The sequence below is a fragment of the Schistocerca gregaria genome, chromosome 1, assembly GCF_023897955.1.
Source record: "Schistocerca gregaria isolate iqSchGreg1 chromosome 1, iqSchGreg1.2, whole genome shotgun sequence".
NCBI classification, from domain to species: Eukaryota; Metazoa; Arthropoda; class Insecta; order Orthoptera; family Acrididae; genus Schistocerca; species Schistocerca gregaria.
Genome location: NC_064920.1, coordinates 746345680 through 746350629, shown reverse-complemented (window position 1 = coordinate 746350629; position 4950 = coordinate 746345680).

The following is a 4950-nucleotide window of genomic DNA, read 5'->3' as shown; positions in this document are numbered from 1 at the left end:
AGTAATGGGAATATCACGCTAAAATCCGCTACCAATAAGCAAAAAGAGAACAATTTCTCAGTTGAAAGCTTGCTCTACTGTTTAGAGAGTTAACGCGCTACAGAAACATAATTAAATTACACAATTTTGTGTATAAACATTAGGCAGAATAGGGGAATGGGTGGCAACTGCTTATGACCGAAATGCGTATTGTACACAGCCAGAAAAAAAATTCAGTAACCTAAAAGACTGCATTGAGTGGCACCAGGGTATTATAAGAGGATACTGAGGGATGGTAATGTTATCCGTTTAGCACGGTCATTAGCAATTAGCTGGTGCTCAGAAGACATGTCTGTGCACCCTCTGTTTCGAATCTGTAGGCATTAACTGTATTGAGTTTAGAGGCGAACAGTGTAACTTTCATTCTAGGTACGGCCATGCCCCACAGATGCCTACGTACTCCTTTCGAACAGCTTCAGCCATTTGAATGAGGTCTTATCAAGGACCTACTGGAAGCTGGACGGTCGTCTCGACGAGTTGCTCCACATGTTGGGAACTGTGTATCGGCGATGTGGTGCTGCTTTCAACAGTGGTGTGAGGAACGTTCCCACAGCTCCAGACGATTTCTGGACGTCCGCGAGGAACACACGCGCGTCAACATCGACGCACTGTGCGAGCAGCTGTCGCAATGTCGAACATCATCCAGGAACGAAATCCGGGGAAATGTGGCACTTGCCGTCTGATCAGCTACAATTGGGAACCGTCTGCTTGCAGCAGGATTAAGATCGCATGTGGCACTGTCTAGGGTACCACTGACTCCACGACAGCGCTACCCTTATGTCGTGAATGATTTGAATGGAGAAGCAATGGTGCTCTGTTGTCTTCAGTGATTAAGGCAACTTCCGTCTATATGTAAGTGATGGATGTACGCGTGACATGATGAGCTGCCTTTTCATACTGTTGGCCTACGATAAACAATTCGTATCCCAGGCTTCACGGAGTGGAGGGAAAGAGGGATGCAGCAGTTACAACTCGTGACAGCATTTTGTGTTTCTGCAAGGTAAAGCAAGCGGTGCCCCCTACATTTGAGCCCTGTTATCGAGGTGCCATTTCTTCGACAGGGAGGTGACACTCTTTGTCAGCAGGCCTGTGCATGTCCATAAGCGGCTGCTGCGGCTCAACCTGTTCTTTGTCGTGTAAAATTGCCTTGGCGGGTGATCTAACCAGATCTCTTGCCAAATGAACACGTGTGGGACGTGACAAAGCGGGAGCTAGCTGGTTCTCAGAGCTTGCAACAACTGTTACGAAATTGCAACAAAGTGCTCAAGATGCTTGGGACAGCTATCGCAGCCATACAGCACCTTTATAATCATTTGTACGCGGGAATACACCCCTACGTTGCCGCAATAGGCGAGTGTACTGTGTATTGGTGAGACAGTTTGGGCACCTTTTACTGCAACGTTAGTGTTTCATTTGTATGAATTTGTTATGAACTACCTGAAATCTGAAATCAGGCAGTATACCTGCACGAGGGCGAAAGTACTAAAGACTGTCTTTTCTTGGCGTTGGATTTAGCCTCAATGGGAGAAAATTATTAAGTCAGTGAAGTGTGGGGCAATAATAACGGAAGAGATGTCTCAATCGTTGAAGTATCCTCATTTCGGTATCGACAACCGGCCGTAATAACTGTCATCTGAGAGCCCATTGATTCAACTGTTTAAATATATGTAGATAGTTGTTACAGTGATTCTGATCATATTGATCAGTCTTTCTGACATTATACTCGTATTACGGTGATTAGTATTGTATCCTGAATGCAGAGGTGATATAAGCACAAATAACAGTTTTGAACGTAATACCGTTATTTCATCCAGTGGAGGCTGAAAATGTATATCTGTTTTGGTCTGTAACGACATGCATCAGTTGAAGCAAGGAAAAAGTTAGCTACATTCTACGGAAAGGTGTTTCGTGAGTTTTCCACGTTTTTAGTTGGCACTGCATTTGGCCCTAGACGGCGTGACGATCTCCACAGTGCGGCTACCCGCGAGGGACCACCAGGCGGAGGATAGAGACCCTGGTGTCACCCCCGGTTGGGGCTACCTTTCTGTGAGTAGAGAACCAAACACCTTAGCTTCTCCTTTTCATACCCGGTTGGTAATACACAGACTTGATGGAGATGGCCCAGTCTTAAATACAGTTGGCTTTTGAATACAGTCTCTGAATAGTAACCAAACCGGCGACGGACCCGGATTCAGTTCCAGGTAATGCATAAGCTGTGAATCACAGACATCAGTAACAGCAGCTAAAGTCTTCCGGCGTAAGCAGTCACTCTTGTCCTCCGAATGACAGAGATGTGGACAAAATTCGGGGTGGTCTCTTGCACTTATGGTGGGGAACTCTAAATGCAGGAAGAATTGTCACTAATCGACGGCATGAAGATGCAGAAGGTTATGCAAACCACTGAATTAAAGACATGTAATGTTTATCCACAGTACATGTGGCCTGCAGTTGAAAACGTGTCATGAAATTATCTCTATTGGCAAGAGGCTCCGGAATAGCTCCCCTTCGGATCTCCGAAAAAGAACTGCCAAGGGAAAGGCGACCGTAAGAAAACAACTAAATAACCAATGAAAGAATAGTATCCTACGAATCAGATAGTGGAGTGTCAGAAGTCTTAATATGTTAGGGAAACGAGAACATCTGAAAACCCAAACGCAAAGACTCAATCTCTAGTGGAGATCACTGAAACGAAGTGCAAGAACGACAATGATTCTGGTCTGGCGTATATTTCAACAGGAGCAGAAAACGGTGCAATGGGATTTGGTCTCTTCATGAACAGAAAGTTAGCGCTGAGGACGATTTACTACGAACCACTCAGTGATCCGGTTATTCTCATGAGAATCGGTAGCTAACCAGCACCAACAACAATATTTCATGTGTACATGTTAATTACACAAGTATAAGATGAAGCGATGTAATATACACTACTGGTCATTAAAATTGCTACACCAAGAAGAAATGCAGATGATAAACGGGTATTAATTGGACAGATATATTATACTAGAACTGACACGTGATTACATTTTTACGCAATTTGGGTGCATACATCCTGAGAAATCAGTATCCAGAACAACCACCTCTGCTCGTTATAACGGCCTTCATACTTCTGGGCATTGAGTCAAACAGAGCTTGGGTGGCCTGTACAGGTACAGCTGCCTATGCAGCTTCAACACGATACCACAGTTCATCAAGAGTAGTGACTGGCGTATTGTGACGATCCAGTTGCTCGGCCACCATTAACCAGATTTCAATTGGTGAGAGATCCGGAGAATGTGCTGGCCAGGGCAGCAGTGGAACATTTTCTGTATTCAGAGAGGCCCGTACAGGACCTGCAACATTTGCTCGTGCATTATACTGCTGAAATGTACGGTTTCGCAAGGATCGAATGAAGGGTAGAGCCACGGATCGTAATGCATCTGGAATGTAACCACCACTTTTCAAAGTGCCGCCAATGCGAACAAAAGGTGACCGAGACGTGTAACCAATGGCACCCCATACCATCACGCTGGGTGATACACCAGTATGGCGATGACGAATACACGCTTCCAATGTGCGTTCACCGCGATGTCGCCAAACACGGATGCAGCCATCGTGAAGCTGTAAACAGAACCTGGATTCATCCGAAAAAATGACGTTTTGCCATTCGTGCACCGAGGTTCGTCGTTGAGGACACCATCGCAGGAGCTCCTGTCTGTCATTCAGCGTCAAGGGTAACCACAGCAAAGGTCTCCTAGCTGATAGTCCATGCTGCTACAAACGTCGTCGAACTGTTCGTGCAGATGGTGGTTGTTTTGCAAGCTCCCTATCTGTTGACTGAGGGATCGAGACGTGGCTGCACGATCCGTTACAGCCATGCGGATAAGATGCCTATCATCTCGACTGCTAGTGATAAGAGACCGTTGGGATCCAGCACGGCGTTCCGTATTACCCTCCTGAAGCCACTGATTCCATATTTTGCTAACTGTCATTGGATCTCGACCAACGCGAGCAGCAATGTCGCGATACGATAAACCGCAATCGCGACAGGCTACAATCCGACCATTATCAAAGTCGGAAACGTGATGGTACGCATTTCTCCTCCTTACACGAGGCATCACAACAACGTTTCACCAGGCAACGCCGGTCAGCTGCTGTTTTTGTGTATGCGATATTGGTTGGAAACTTTCCTCATGTCAGCACGTTGTAGGTGTCGCCACCGGCGCCAACCTTGTGTGAATGCTCTGAAAAGCTATAATTTGCATATCTCAGCATCTTCTTCCTGTCGGTTAAATTTCGCGTCTGCAGCACGTCCTCTTAGTGGTGTAGCAATTTTAATGGCCTGTGGTGTACTAAGGTACTGATCGTCAAATTTAGTAGGTAAATGGCAGTGAAACTAAGAATCGCCGGCCGGTGTGGCCGAGCGGTTCTAGGCGCTACAGTCTCGAACCACGCGAACGCGACGGTCGCAGGTTCGAATCCTGCCTCGGGCAAGGATGTATGTGACGTCGTTAGGTTAGTTAGGTTTCAGTAGTTCTATGTTCTAGGGGACTGATGACCTCAGAAGTTAAGTCTCATATAGCTCAGAGCCGTTTGAACCAAACTAAGAATCATGAGTCCTCGAACACCATAGTAGGGAATGAAATAGAATACGGAGATACAGCAGATTATGTGCCCCTTAGTAGCACTGAGACAGGGCTGAGTTCTAAAATGTTTTCGGCGACAGTTAGCAACAATATATATATATAACGCATGACATAGTGCTGTCCTTAAATATACATTATGACCGATTTTCGCTCGCTAACGGCCAAAAACGGTAATAAGTAAGTATTACAAAACAACATTTATGCTACAAATTTGGGCTAGTAACAGAGAATATGCCACCCAGAAACCATAAATGGCCTGCAGACTCGGGAAAATCTCATTATGGTCAAA